Source organism: Somniosus microcephalus, chromosome 9, assembly GCF_052327205.1.
Source record: "Somniosus microcephalus isolate GS21.2 chromosome 9, FLI_Smic_1.0, whole genome shotgun sequence".
Taxonomy (NCBI): Eukaryota; Metazoa; Chordata; class Chondrichthyes; order Squaliformes; family Somniosidae; genus Somniosus; species Somniosus microcephalus.
In genome coordinates this window covers 35,079,933-35,095,626 of record NC_140995.1, presented here as the reverse complement: position 1 = coordinate 35,095,626, position 15,694 = coordinate 35,079,933, and positions in this window count along the sequence as shown.

Here is a 15,694-nt window from a genome sequence, read left to right as displayed (position 1 = left end):
AACAATACTGCCACAATCTCCTGCGCCGGCAGATCATGATGTCAGTCGAGTGCGCAACGCCCTGTTAGCGCCCCGGACTGGAAATTGAGTGGCGCCCCCTGCCTTACCGCCTGCCACTAGCAACGACAGGTTGAGGGGAGCGTTATGCTGTCAGAAAGTGACTAGGGGAGCGATGTTTAAAGGCGACCACTTCCTGCCTTTTTTTGTCGGTGACATTTTTGCAACACGCATTCTGAGAGAGAGAGAAACTTCTGGAGAGATTCAACACTGTGTGAAGGAGTTTTGGGTACTGAGCAGCAGCATGTTGCAGGTTGGTTTTGATTTGCCCTTCCTTGTATCGATTTAGAAGAGACTATGGGGTCTGCACTCTGAGCTCTTCCCCTGGTTCTCTCCATTGTTCTTTCCAGCAGATTTGATGTACAGGTCTCTCCAGGCTGAGATTCAAGGCCGAGATTCAAGGCTGCAATGAGCATGATGTGGATGGAGAGCAAGATCAACCCTCCCCTTTAAGATAAAAACAGAAAATGCAGGAGAAACTCAGCAGGTCAAGCAGCATCTGTGAAGAGAGAAACAGATTTAACGTTTCAGGTCGATGACCATTCGTCAGAACTCCCCTTTAAGAATTGGATGGTGCCAGTGTGTCTGTGTTCCATTGCTGACTGAAATCACATGAGCTTTGCCAGCGCTGTGAGGTAGCGCCTCGCTCCTCGGCCTTAGCGCCTTAAGAGAGGTGTGTAATGCCTGATTTAGTGCTCCAATCACCTCCAGGGGCGATAAAAGCCAAGTTTGCTGTTGGAGGCAATAATTAGCGCCAGGCACTAAACTTTGCGCACTGCCAATAATAGCGCCCCAAATGGGGCGATACCAAATTTTTCCCCCTATGATCCTTATTGTTAAAAATTACACCTGACTTCCTTATGTAAGATTCTCAAAATTCACAGATCCCCCAAAATTCGGAGAAAAACCCTAAAGCAAAGGACTTTGGACTCTTTTCTAACCACTTCAGGGTGATAAAATGTATTGGGCCTAACAGAGGGAGATTTAAGGTCAAAAACCAAGATTTGGTATTTTAAAAAAGGCATGTTTGGGCTTGTAAAGGAAAAGGCTGCAACAGGAGATGGGATCAACCTCTGTAATAGACAGTTTGAGTATTGGAGTTAATCAAACTGTCTGGGGAACTGTCTAACGTCACTCAGCCCCTATCAGACAATTTACATTCTAACAATAGACCCATGGAAGAGCAGTCCCCACCCAAATTACAGGACCCATCCAAAACATGTGTAAAATAAATCACCTTGCCCAACTCCATAGAAATCTCAGGCCCAGTGAGGAAACTCGAAATCTGAGCACAATGACTGCAATCAAGTAAGAGCTCAACAGCTCATGGAACCATCCCGAAACCACTTCACACATTCATAAACAAGTTGCTATTAACGAGCCCGCCAAAATCTTACAATAAACCGGGACTGATTTGGCGCACAGATTAGGAGGCCCCAAATAGTATAATTTAAGGCCTGTTTTCTCAAGAAGACAGTTCAGCAGTTACACAGTTACAACAAGTTCTCTACAAGCACTGCAGTTCTCGGCAGTTCTCAGGAGTTCATCGAGTTCGAAGAAGTTCACAGTTCTGGAAGCAGGTCAACACACAAGAAGAAACCAGAGCAACAGTTCCAGTGACCATCAGACGCCTCGCGGCAACACGGGCCTTACGAAACAACCAACCGAATATTACCACCAACCAACCGGGTAATATTGGGCCACCGCGACCAAAGAAAACCAACTTGGGAGAAAACCGAAGATTCGCAAGTTTTCCACTCTGCAACCTATTCCTGACTTACCCCTGGGTAAGATTTTTACTTAAAAAGACTCTAAACCCTATCTCTAACAGAAGAAAAGTGGGTACTCACCCGATAAATCCAATACGCACCCTACCGCATCAGCGGACTCGCGAAGACTGACCAGACACGCAGTCGAAGTCCTCTACTGCATCCGGGGTACGGCAGGCACCAACCAACACATCCAGCGAACCCCGAAATCGCGAACCAGCTCAACTGTCAAGGATTCGTTTGGTGAGCATTATCCCATGTCCTCTAGAGCCCAACTTAGCTAGTAAAGTGAGATTGGGAGGGGTGAGGTATTTTTCTACTGTAATTTCCCTCGTATGTATCGAAGTGTTCCCCATTTTATTAGAGTGTTAAGGTTGTTGTGTTATATTTTCTCTCTTGAATAAAGATCAAAGTTTCTTGCACCAAAACCAGTTGTCTGCTGCACTTTTGTCACAACCCCCAAATATGTCCAAGGTCTAGAACCAAGGGAGTGGGAGCAATTCGAACCGTTCATAAGTCAGAGGTGAAGCTGACACACACCACCACCCCCTACACTTACTTACAGCTTCCTAATTTTAACTTGCATCCCTTGTACTCTTCACATAGGGAACAATTTGCTTGAATTAACTTTTATCAATTCCCTTCGCAATCTTGGTAGCTCCCCAAAGTCTCTTTTCCAAAGAAAACTTCTCCAATTTTCTCTACCTCTCTCACAGTTTAAATTCCTGAGTCATACACATTAAACGTCACCTTTTGTTCAAAAAAGATCTAATGACTTTAAGTTCTTACAGATTTTGGGAGCCGAGCACCAGGACTGTCTCATTGTCTCACTCTAGGTGTGCTTTTAATAGGACTGTTGCACTGAAGATATTGCATCAATCTTCAGTTCATGCAGTAGCAGCAACTTTCCCTGTGCCTGTGCCAAACAATAGGTATTTATGCTATTTATAAAGCAAAATTGGCCTAGGCTTGTGTTGTAGAAGTACAATGGTAGTCTCCTCTGTCTGCCAGCTGTAAAAGTCTTCATTTTAGGCAGTCTTAATTAAATTCCTAATTTTTGCCACCTTTGCTTCTCTGCCAGTGGTTGCTTCTTTCAGCCACCATGTTCCAGCTCACAAAATCCCTCCACCTTCCCTCTGCCTTCACCACTTTCAAAAGCCTCAGAAAGACTTTCTTCAACCCCATTTTCAGCCCTTTCCCCTGACTCCAATCTACCTGTTCTTTTCCCTCCCACTAATTGTCCCTTTCCGTCTCTGATCTGTTAAGTGCTTCGGGATGTCTTTCTGATGTGAGCACCACTATATATCAATAAAACAATACAAGTTACAAAAGCAAAATACTGCGGATGCTGGAAATCTGAAATAAAAACAGAAAATGCTGGAAATACTCAACAGGTCAGGCAGCATCTGTAGAGAGAGAAACAGAGTTGACGTTTCAGGTCGATGACCCTTCGTCAGAACTGGAAAAAGTTGGAGATGTAAAAGGTTTTTTAGCATGTGTAGGGGCAGGGAGAGTGGGGAGGAGAGGAAAGAACAAAAGGGAAAGTCTATGACAGGTTGGAAGGCAGGAAAGATTAAGAGACAAAAGGGATGTTGGTGCAAGGCAAAAGGAGATGGTAATGGGACAAGTTATGAAAAAAAAGATGAGTCTAGATGAAGTGTAAATGGCAATGGCAGAATCATCAACAGCTTCCATGTGAAAAAAAATAGGGGCCGAGGTTATGGTCTGAAATTGTTGAACTCGATGTTGAGTCCAGAAGGCTGTAAAGTGCCTAATCGAAAGATGAGGTGCTGTTCCTTGAGCTTACGTTGAGCTTCATAGGAACAGTGTAAGAGGCCGAGGACAGAGAGGCCAGAGTGGGAGTGGAGCGGAGAATTAAAGTGACAGGCGACCAGAAGCTCGGGGTCACCCTTACAGACTGAACAGAGGTGTTCCGCAAAGCGGTCACCCAATCTGCGTTTGGTCTCCCCAATGTAGAGGAGACCGCATCGTGAGCAGCGAATACAGTATACTAAATTGTAAGAAGTACAAATAAATCGCTGTTTCACCTGGAAGGAGCGTTTGGGGCCCTGGACAGTGGGAAGGGCAGAGGTAAAAGGGCAAGTGTTGCATCTCCTCCGCATGATCGGGAAGGGCCGGGCGAAGGGGAAGGGGTGTTGGGGGTGATAGACGAGTGGACCAGGGTATCGCGGAGGGAGCTGTCCCTTTGGAATGCTGAAAGGGGGGGTGAGGGGAAGGTGTGTATGGTAGTGGGATCATACTGGAGGTGGCGGAAATGGCGGAGGATGATCCATTGAATTTGGAGGCTGGTGGAGTGAAAGGTGAGGACAAGGGGAACCCTATTGTGGTTCTGGGAGGGAGGGGAAGGGGTGAGAGCAGAAGTGCAGGAAATAGAACGAACACGGTCAAGGGCTATGTCAACCATGGTAGAGGGGAATCCTCGGTTGTGGGCGAGAGGACATTGTGTTGGTCAGTAACAGAGGGAAGGTAAGGTGTGGGACAAATGTTTAAATGGGAATTGGGGTTGTGTTCAATCAGGTTTGTTAGGCATGACCTACCTTTCACAAATCCATGCTGGCTGTCTCTGATCAACTGAAAATTTTCGAGGTGTTCAGTCACCCTATCCTTAATTATAGACTCTAGCAATTTCCCAACAACAGGTGTTAGGCTAACTGGTCTATAATTCCCTGGTTTCTCCCTCTCACCATTTTTAAATAGCGGAATGACGTGCTCAACTTTCCAATCTGAAGGAACAATTCCTGAATTGAGAGATCTTTGGAAGATTATAGTTCGGGAGTCTGCAATGTGCTCACCTAATTCCTTTAAACCCTGGGATGGAAATCATCTGGTCCTGGGGATTTGTCACTCTTTAGTACCATTATTTTCTTCATTACTAATATTTTACTTACATTAATTTTATTGAGACCCTGTCCCTGATTTAGTTTCCTTGGGATTTCTGGCGTGCTATCCGCTTCCTCCACTGTAAATACTGATGCAAAGTAATTATTCAACATTTCCGCCATTTCCTTATCATTGTTAATATCACTGCTTTCAGTTTTTAAGGGGCCAACATTGCTCCTGACTACCCTCTTTTTCCTATTATAATTGTAAAAAAATCTTGTGTTAATTTTGATATCCCTTGCAAGTTTCCTTTCATACTCCCTTTCTGTAGCTCTTTTTATCTGTTTTGTGACCATTTGCTGTGCTTTGTATCTTTCCCATTCGCCAGGATCTGTGCTATTTTTTGCATTTTTGTATGCTTTTTCTTTTAGTTTTATGCTGTCCCTTACCTCTTTAGTCATCCATGGCTTGTTTTTGGGCAAGTGGAGCTCTTTCCCCTTCGGGGTATAAACTGGTTCTGTATCACCTTAAATTCTTTTTTGAACATCTCCCACTGATCTTCTGTCATTTTACCCATTAACAGATTTGCCCAGTTTACTGTGGACAGTCTCTGTCTCATCCCTTTGAAGTCGGCCTTACCCAAATCTAGAATCATAGGTTGCAATTTTACTAACCTCAGTGGGTCTATGGCGGGTGACGCCGATGGCGGGTCCCAACCCCACGGCCGGCCTCTGAAATGAATTTACCGAGAGCGGGCTTGTTAAGCCCTCCCAGTGAGTTTCCCAGCCAATTAGAGGAAGCATCATCGACTGGTTTCCTTAAAGGGACCATGGCCAACTTTATTTTGACATTTGTGCTGTCAGTGTTCTACAGCATTTAAGTGCTGCAAACATTGACAAGCACTGCACAGAGGCGCACTGCTGCACCCAGGCTCTCCCATGACTCCCTCCATATGCTTATGGAGGGAGTCACAGCACGCAGGGAGGTCCTCTTCCCTTCCCATGGGCAGAAGAGACCTCCCCAGGAGATCAACACAGCCTGGTTGCACATTGCAGAGGAGGGCACAAGCAGGGATGTGGTCAGGAGGAGCTGGCTGCAGTGCCACAAACATTTCAATGATCTCAGTAGATCACGTTACGTTAGTACAAAGCCACACTCAACCTTATCCTGCTGTGCCTCTCATCACATCTCCATCATTCTGCCTTCCCTATCCTACTCCTGCACATCCTTACTCACACCAACTTACCTTGCGCCTCCACCCATCCCTCTCTATCTATATTATCACATCCCCATCTCACTAGCCACCCTTCCTGTTGTGTATGTACCTTTAAGGGAATAACTGGTCTCAGACTGCAGTACCGGCAGTGACCACCCCTGTATAAAAGGCCCTAGCAGGCTTCTGTAGTTTCAGTTTCCAGGTTGTCTCCATTCAGTAAAGACTTGTTATAATCAACTCCTGCAGTCCGTGTCTCAATTATACACGGACATAATACTGGCGATGAGTAAGAAACGAACTTACCTGCAACTCGGCAGCACCTCAGACGACGTTATTGAAGGTCAGACACAGAAGAAAGAAAAAAAAATAATCCAAAGAAACTCAAGAAATGGGCGTTGACCGTGGGCAACCGCCCTCCAAATCATCGAATTGAAAAATTGCAGGAGAGACTGTCGAGAGCCAGGCTTGGTTCTCCAGTCTGTGGTTTCCCACATAATCGGGCTGGTGGCAGGTAGTGCACTGATCCTTCCTGGGCTGCGGCGGGCTAGAGCTCGATCGGGTGGCTCTGCAACGGGGCCGGGCAGCGAGTCGGGAAGCAAAGAGAGAGAGAGAGGGTGGAGCACTCAGGGCGCAGCCGGTGCTTCGAAGCTGGGCAGCGTTCGGACCTAAGAAGAGGGAGGGAAGTGTCCCAGAGGATCCGCTCCATGACGGGAACGGTTCTTCAATTAATGGAGCAAATATTGAAGCGCGATAGAAAAATAAAAATACGCGGAGAGCGGCGTTGGCAGCAGCGATCGGGGAGGCGCGAAGACCATAGGGCGTCGCCATTACAGGATAGTAAAATAAATATAATCGCCAGCAACAACGTTGGCAGCAGCGGCAGTGGCAGGAAAGCGCGGGAGGCGCCATCTTAACTCGGCGGGGAAGAAGGAAAAGCACGGGAGGCGCCATCTTAACTCGGCGGGGAAGAAGGAAAAGCGCGGGAGGCGCCATCTTAGATTTTCAAGATGCCAAAGACTGGCGATATCACTGCCTTCGATAATGCAACAGAAGACTGGACCACGTATGTGGAAAGAGTCGAGGTATATTGCGAGGCAAACAAAATAGCCGATGAGAAAAAGGCATCGGTATTGCTAAATTTAATGGGCGCAAGAACGTACGGCCTATTGCGGGACCTGATTACTCCAGCCAAACCAAAGGTGAAGAGTTTTAACGAAATTGTTGCTATCCTACAGGAACACCTAAATCCTACACCGCTGCTGATAGCAGAAAGATTTAAATTCCACAGGAGAAATCAGCATAAAAATAAGAGCAATGCTGATTACCTTATGGAACGACGCAAGCTATCAAAGCACTGCCAGTTAGGAGCAGGACTGGCAGATACCTTATGGGACAAATTTGTCTGTGGACTCCTGAGTGAAGGAACCCAGAAGAGGTTACTCTCAGAGAAAGAGCTGACGCTAGATAAGGCTTTCAGCGTGGCAGTATCGTACGAAGCAGCAGCAAGGGGAGCTGCGGAAATACAACGCTGGTCCAAGGACAAAATATGCAGGCAATGCGGAAAGATGGGACACATTGCACGAGTTTGCAGGTCTGGGAAGAAGACCAACGACAACAAAAAGGCTACTAAGGAACCGTACAGGAAAGTACAAAAGATGACAGACAGTAGTTCCGAAGACCAGATGAGCGATAGTGAATCCGGGAACAAGAGACTAAGCTGTCTCAAACTTCACAACGTAATCGCAAAAGAGGATCACCGAACCATTTGGGTCACCCTCACGATAGCAGGGTCCCAAGTCAAAATGGAATTGGATACAGGATCAGCTCTAACCGTCATGAATCAACGAGACTACGAGTGGCTATTCTCACACATACCCTTGAGAGAGATCCATTGTCTTGAGGACGTATATGGGGCAAAAAGTATACCCCAGAGGAAAAATAAGGGTGCCTGTCGAATACAACGGCAAGAAAATATGGAAATTGTATCTCTACATACTGCCAAATGGTGGACCACCGTTATTGGGACGGGAATGGATCAGGAAGATAAGTTTAGACTGGCACTCCATTCAGGCACTGACGGTGGCTGGTAAAAAGGATGACGACGTCACTCCTGGATGATTGTCAACAATCTTAGCTGACGCCAAAGAGGTATTTCAACAAGAACTGGGAACTCTTAAAGGCGTAACCGCCTCGATAAAAATAGAGGAGAATGCAATTCCCAAGTTTTTCAAAGCAAGACCGGTACCATATGCAATTCGCCCAGCCATCGAGGCAGAGCTGGAGAATCTGGAGAATGCAGGCGTGTTATCTAAGGTAGGCTGGAGCGAGTGGGCGACACCCATCGTTCCTGTCATGAAAAAAACGTTAAACAATAAGTCTGAGGAGCCAAGGAAGGTTCGCATCTGTGGGGACTTCAAGGTGACGGTGAACCCAGTCCTTCACACAGTACAACATCCTCTTCCAAGGATAGAAGATATCTTCGCCTCACTATCTGGAGGGAAGCGTTTCACAAAAATTGACCTAGCACAAGCATATTTGCAGATGGAGGTTGAAGAATCCTCTCGGAAGTATCTCACGATAAACACTCACAAAGGTCTTTACCAGTATAATCGACTGGTATTCGGAGTAGCATCAGCTCCGGCGATATGGCAAAGAGCGATGGAACAAGTCCTGCAAGGGATTCCGGGGACTCAGTGTTACTTGGACGACATCCTAGTGACAGGTGAAGATGACAGTGAACACCTTGCCAACCTAGAGTAGGTGCTCACTAGACTACGTGAACATGGGCTATGAGCCAATCGCCCCAAGTGCAAGTTTTTTAAGAAACAGATATCGTATTGTGGCCACGTGATTGATGAAGAGGGGTTGCATAAGTCCCCTGACAAAATTGAAGCGGTAGTTAAGGCTCCAGCGCCTGAAAATGTGTCACAACTGAGGTCATTCCTCAGATTGGTGAATTACTACCATAAGTTTTTGCCGAATTTGTCCACAATTCTGCATCCACTGAACGCCCTACTACGAACGGGAGTAGCATGGAAATGGAGCGATGAATGCAAGCGGGCCTTTCAGAAGGGTAAGGACCTAATCACTTCAAGAGAAGTATTGGCTCACTACAACCCATCACTACCGATAAGACTGGTGTGTGATGCGTCTCCCTGCGGCATTGGGGCGGTACTGTCACATAAATTCCTTGATGGTTCAGAGAGGCCGATAGCTTTTGCGTCACGCTCGTTAACTTCAGCCGAGCGTAACTACGCCCAGATTGACAGAGAGGCCCTCAGCCTGGTGTGGGGGGTGAAGAAGTTCAATCACTACCTGCACGGTCAGAAATTTACTCTACTAACTGATCGTCAACCTCTCGTCTCCATTTTCAACCCTCAGAAGGGCGTACCGATAATGACGGCACAACGGCTACAGAGGTGGTCCCTTTTCCTTGGGGGCTCACCAATATGACATCGAGTACAAAGGAACTAAACAGCATGGGAATGCTGATGGATTGTCGCGCCTACCGTTGCCGACGGTGGAAGAAGAACTGGCAGTGGATCCAGTGGAGTCATTCCACTCGACTATAGTCGAATGTCTCCCTGTGATGAATGCAAACATAGAAAAGGAAACACGAAATGACCCGACACTCTCCTGGGTCTATGATTTAATGGTGAAGGGATGGCCAGCACATGGCGAACCACTGCTGCCAGCATTCTCACCGAGAAGAGAACAGCTGTCAGTGTGCAGAGGAACCTTGATGTGTGGATCCAGAGTAGTAATTCCACCCAAATTGAAGGATAGAGTGCTCAATGAGTTTCATGAGGGTCATCTGGGAGGGGTAAAAATGAAGAACTTAGCCAGAGCGTTTGTGTGGTGGCCGGGAATCGATAGAGAAATCGAAGAGATGACCAAGAGCTGTACAGGATACCAGAAGGTCCAAAACGCCCACCACAAGCCCCTCTACATCCATGGGAGTGGCCCTCATCTCCATGGCAAAGGGTGCACATTGATTTTGCTGGTCCCTTTATGGACTTGATGTTTTTAATTGCGGTGGATGCACATTCAAAGTGGCCAGAGGTAATAAAAATGTCCTCAACCACCACAGAACATACTATCACAGTCTTACGAACCATATTCGCCAGGAATGGGCTGCCTGAACAGATTTGCTCTGACAATGGACCACAGTTTGTGTCTGAAGAGTTCCGGAGGTTCTTAAAGAACAATGGTGTTAAGCATTACACATCCACCCCATATCATCCAGCCACTAATGGATTGGCTGAGAGGTTTGTTCAAACATTCAAGAAGGCTATCAAGGCAATGTGTAATGTAGATATACCCCTACAACACAAGGTGGATAACTTCTTGTTTGCCTACCGGAATGCGACACATGCGGTTACCAACCAAACTCCAGCCATGATGTTCTTCAATCGAAGACTACGATGCCACTTGGATTTGGTTAAGCCAAACGTCAGGAGAGATGTGGAGAACAGGCAGTTTCAGAATATGAATGAAAGGCCGACCAGGAGTTTTAAGATAGGTCAACCAGTTTTGGCCCAGGACTACCGCACAGAGAAATGGCAGCCAGGAACGATCTGTACACGGCAAGGACCTCTAATGTATACCGTGGACGTTGGGGAGAGCATTGTAAGACGCCATGCTGACCAGATTCTAGAGTCACTGGAAAACATCAACTCCACACCACGATCTGAGACACCTGACGATGAAACCGAAGTACCAATTGCATCTACCGCAGAATCGGTGATATTGGAAGCAGATGAACCAAACAACGACATTGATCCTGACTCAACCTTGCCAGAAGAACCTGATATCCCAAAGAAGCGTTATCCAGACAGAATCAGGAAGCCTCCTCAAAGACTGAACTTATAATTGCTTAGCTTCAACCAATGTATCTAGCAACCGTAATTGTAATTGTAATTAGTTATTATTCAGTTGTTAAATGAATGTTATGTACTGTTTATCTAAAAGGGGAGGAATTGTTGTGTATGTACCTTTAAGGGAATAACTGGTCTCAGACTGCAGTACCGGCAGTGACCACCCCTGTATAAAAGGCCCTAGCAGGCTTCTGTAGTTTCAGTTTCCAGGTTGTCTCCATTCAGTAAAGACTTGTTATAATCAACTCCTGCAGTCCGTGTCTCAATTATACATGGACATAATACTTCCCACTCCCCTTCATCCTAGTGCAAGTATACCAGCTAACAACACACAAGGGTAGGCACTTGGGTGTTTTATGCAATGTTCATTTAAAGTTTCTGTTAATGTGGTGTCAAACATTGAAACCTTTATTTTCAATACTTTGCATTCTTGGACAGATTTGTGTGCACCTTTGGAAGTGGCTTAGTGAGTTGCAGTGAATGGTGAGACATAACGGTACCCCCTGCACTGGTCATGAGTATGAAAGGAATGGCTTGGGCATTGTAGGGATGCTTTATGGTGTTAGTGTGGGGTGGTGCCAACCTGGTGCATCATGTGGCAGCCAGGGTGCACAGCATCAAGTGAAGTAAATCTGGCCATGGTGAAGCCATCCCTGGCCTCCCAGGCAGCACTGTGGTCAGGTGCTGATGCCCTCTGTCCTGTGCAGTATCAGGTGATTGTGGAGAAGATTGGTGGTGTTGGTGCTGCTGGTATGCCTGGTGCTGCTGGTGTTGGGGCTGATCGCGGTGTTATTCTGAGGACTAAGGCGAGAGAGTATAAAGGGCAACCATGCTGATGTAATAGATGGCAGGTGAAGTAGAGATGACAGAAGCGATCTGTCAATGGTAAGAGAGGTAATGAGGTCAGACTGGATGGAGACTTGTGTAAAGACTTGCAGCATGGTGAATCTGTTGTAGAAATGCAGTGAGGAGGAGTTTGTGGCTGAGGGAAGATATCTCTGTAAGTTGGGAGCTTGACAGAAGTGGTCCATGACCAGCGTGGACCCTGTGGGGGAGCTGTCAAATGCAGAAGGTGATCTGAAATTCATTCTTAAGTGGTTCTAAACAAGCCACTAATTGCCTGAATTGGGTCCCCCGCTGCTGCGTATCAGGTCTGCTCATCGCTGACAGACCTGACATTGGGGAAAGGTGCGTGGCGGTGGGTTCACAGTGGGTCCCGACTGACTGGGGAAAAAAACACTTTCCCACCTAACCCGCCATCGATCATGCCCAATGACCCCCACAAAATCCAACCCTTAGTAGCTGTTTTGAGTTTCTCCCTTTCAAAGGCTACGTTGAACTCGATCATGTTACGATCGCTACTGGATAAATGTTCACACACTGTTAGGCTGTTAACTAAATCTGGCTCATTACTAAATCTAATATGGCATACCCCTTGTTGCCTCTAGGACATATTGTTATAGAAAACTATCCCAGACACACTCAAGAAATTCACTACCTTTCTGACAGGTGCTCGTCTGCTTATCACAATCTATATGAAAGATAAAATCCCTCATTAAAACCACTCTGCCTTTACTACAGGCTTGTCTAATCTCTGCATTTATACAATCTAGCACTTCACAGTTGCCACCAGGGGGCCTATACACAACACCCACTACAGTCTTAAATCTTTTCTTATTTCTTAATTCTACCTATAAAGTCTCCACTGCCTGCTTACTCTTATGTTCATTAATAACTAGACATTCTTATTATGAACACAGCTAGCTTCTAGCTAGTCATTTATTCAGTACACGTTCTCTAGGTACAGTATCTGTAGAGATGCAGCATGTGTGCTCCTGTGTGCAAGCTGCCTTCTTGGCTGTTGCCTTGTGGGTAGCCTAGTGCCTCATGGGTAATGTAGTCTTAATATATATGCAGCTGGGTAGTGTAGTCTTATACATACAGCTCTACACAGCTCTACGGCTCCACCTAGTGTTCACTATAGAATGACATGTTATTGATCGTTACATCCCCCTTTCTTTGAGGTTTAACAAAATCAATATCAATCAACTTTCAAGAAAACAATAAAGATAATATCAGTAACACTTTTGTTAGTGCTCTATAAACATAAACATTTTCAAAACAGTCAACACATTTTCAAAGCTTTACATTGTACTCAAAGATTAAGTCTATCAGGCTTTTTTACTTCACGTGTGGATCTTCTCAACACGGGTAAGTCTGATGTGTCTTCATGAGATTGTTCTGGCGGTGAATGACAAGATGCAGTTGCAGCATTGTCATCAATCTGCTCTTGTATAGATCGAGGTCTCCTTGCGATCTTTGCTTGGAGAGGGTTTCAGTGTTTCCTTCACTCTTCATGCCATAATTCTCAATGTAGTCAATGCACTCTCGAAAAACTGCTGGCAGCTGGATCCCATCATACAGCATAGTCCTCTCAGCAGCCTCGGCTAATGGAACACCAAAGATTGGCCTGAGGAAAGAAGGAGTATCCACCGGAACTGCTTCCTGCTCTGGTGCAGGTTTCTTCTTTTTCTTTTTCTCTTTCCACTGCTTAACAACATCTGCTGCGGTTATATCTTTGGACTTTTTCTCCTTGTGTTTTTCCTCTTTGTGCTTTTCTTCCTTTGGCTTCTCTTTGACCTTAAAGTCTTTTTCTTTCTTCTTGGAGAAACTAGGCTTTTTGAAGACATGGATGCCCTTTGGCCTTTTCATCCTTGATGGGCTCTCTGCTTCATCACCTGAGTCATCTGGTCTGCTTATGGCACAGTTTATACGGTAGACTCTCTTGACCAGTTCTAAGTCTTCACAAGCTTTGTCACCCAGTAATGAATCAAGCCTTTCAGCCACAACAGAAAACATGAGATGAAGCACTTTGTCTTTGACTGTCACTTTAAGTCTGCATACACCTAAGCTATCTATTTTCTGTCCATTATAGCTCTTCTGTAGTACTGACTTTATCTGTATTTTGGGCTTTTCTTTCATATTTTTTATGTCACTCATACTGATTAAGTTTGCTTTTGCCCCAGTGTCCAGTTTCAATGTAACTAATGCTCCATTTATCTGCAGTGGGATCATCCATTTGTCCACTTTTACTGCATTGACTTTATGTTCAGCATTGTCCATTTCTGAGGGCTGCACATTTTCTGTATCTTTTTTGATATCGTCACATGACACCATTCCTACAAAAAATGTCTCACTTAAATCAGTGTCCTCAATCACATTAACTTGTTGCCCTTTCGTTGTTTTTACTTTTGAAAAGCATTGTTTGGCAAAGTGATTCTTTTCATTACACTTTGTGCAAATGTTTTCAAACGCTGGGCATTGTCTTAACTGGTGTTTGTAACCATAGCGTTTACAATTAAAAATTTCATCCTCTGATTGCTTTTCATTTCTGTTCTGCCCATGTTTCTTCCCCTTGTAGGACACAGCACCAACAGCAGCATTATCACTCATTACAATTGCATCATTATTGATTTCACTGAAAGTCTTCGCGTGCTTTCGAGCTAGCTCGCTGGCTTGGCATATTTTCACCGCATTTTTCAAATTTAGTTCGGTTTCTCTCAACAGACGTTCCCTGACTTTTTTATCATGAATACCAAACACAATCTGATCACGAATCATGGATGCTTTGAGCTCAGAGAAATTACATGTCTGTGCTTTCAGTTTCAGATCAGTTATAAAGCTATCAAAAGTCTCATTTTGTTGCTGTATCCGAGAACGGAAGATGTATCTTTCATACGTCTCATTCTTTTTGGGAGAGCAATGTACATCAAATTTTTTTAGCACGTCTTCTAATTTTTCTCTGTTCTCCGCTGGATTAAATACAAATGTATTAAATACCTCTATCGCCTGTGGGCCTGCAACCGTAAGCAGCAACGCTATCTTCCTTGCGTCTGGCTTCGTACCGAATCCGATGGCTGCAACGTAGAGTTCGAATTGTTGTTTAAAAATCCGCCAATTGTAGTCGACATTTCCCTCGAGATTCAAACGCTCTGGTGGCTTCAAATTCTCCATGTCGCTTTTCACAATTTTTTAGCAGATATTTACAACTCTTAGTATCCTGGTACCATCTTATGTTCATTAATAACTAGACATTCTTATTATGAACACAGCTAGCTTCTAGCTAGTCACTTATTCAGTACACATTCTCTAGGTACAGTATCTGTAGAGATGCAGCATGTGTGCTCCTGTGTGCAGGCTGCCATCTTGACTGTTGCCTTGTGGTAGCCTAGTGCCTCATGGGTAATGTAGTCTTAATATATATACAGCTGGGTAGTGTAGTCTTATACATACAGCTCTACACAGCTCTACAGCTCCACCTAGTGTCCACTATAGAATGACATGTTATTGATCGTTACACTTACCTCTCGTCATATCCTCTCTTATCATTGAAGTGATTTTATCCTTAATCACTAAGGCTACTCCTCCCCCTCCACCATTTTCTCTATCTTTCCTGTAGACCTTATAACCTGGTATATTTAGTTTCCAGTCCTGACAGTCTTGCAACCATGTCTCAGTAATGGCTACCATGTCATACCCTCCAAATTGAATTTGCGCCTGCAGTTCATTCAATTTATTCCTTATACTCCGTGCGTTTGTATAAAGGTACATTGATGATTGTATCGGTGCCATTTCCTGCTCTCGCCCCAAAATGGAAACTTTTTATCAAATTTGCTTCCAATTTCCACCCTTCCCTCGCCTTCACATGGTCCATCTCCGACTCTTCCCTTCCCTTCCTCAGCTTCTCTATCTCCATTTCTGGGGAGAGGCTGTCACCCAATATCCACTATAAGCCCACTGACTCCCACAGCTACCTTGATTACACTTCCTCCCACCCTGCTTCCTGTAAGGACTCTATTCCATTCTCCGAATTTCTCCGTTGCATCTGTTCTGACGATACCACCTTCCATACCATCGCTTCCGATATGTCTTCC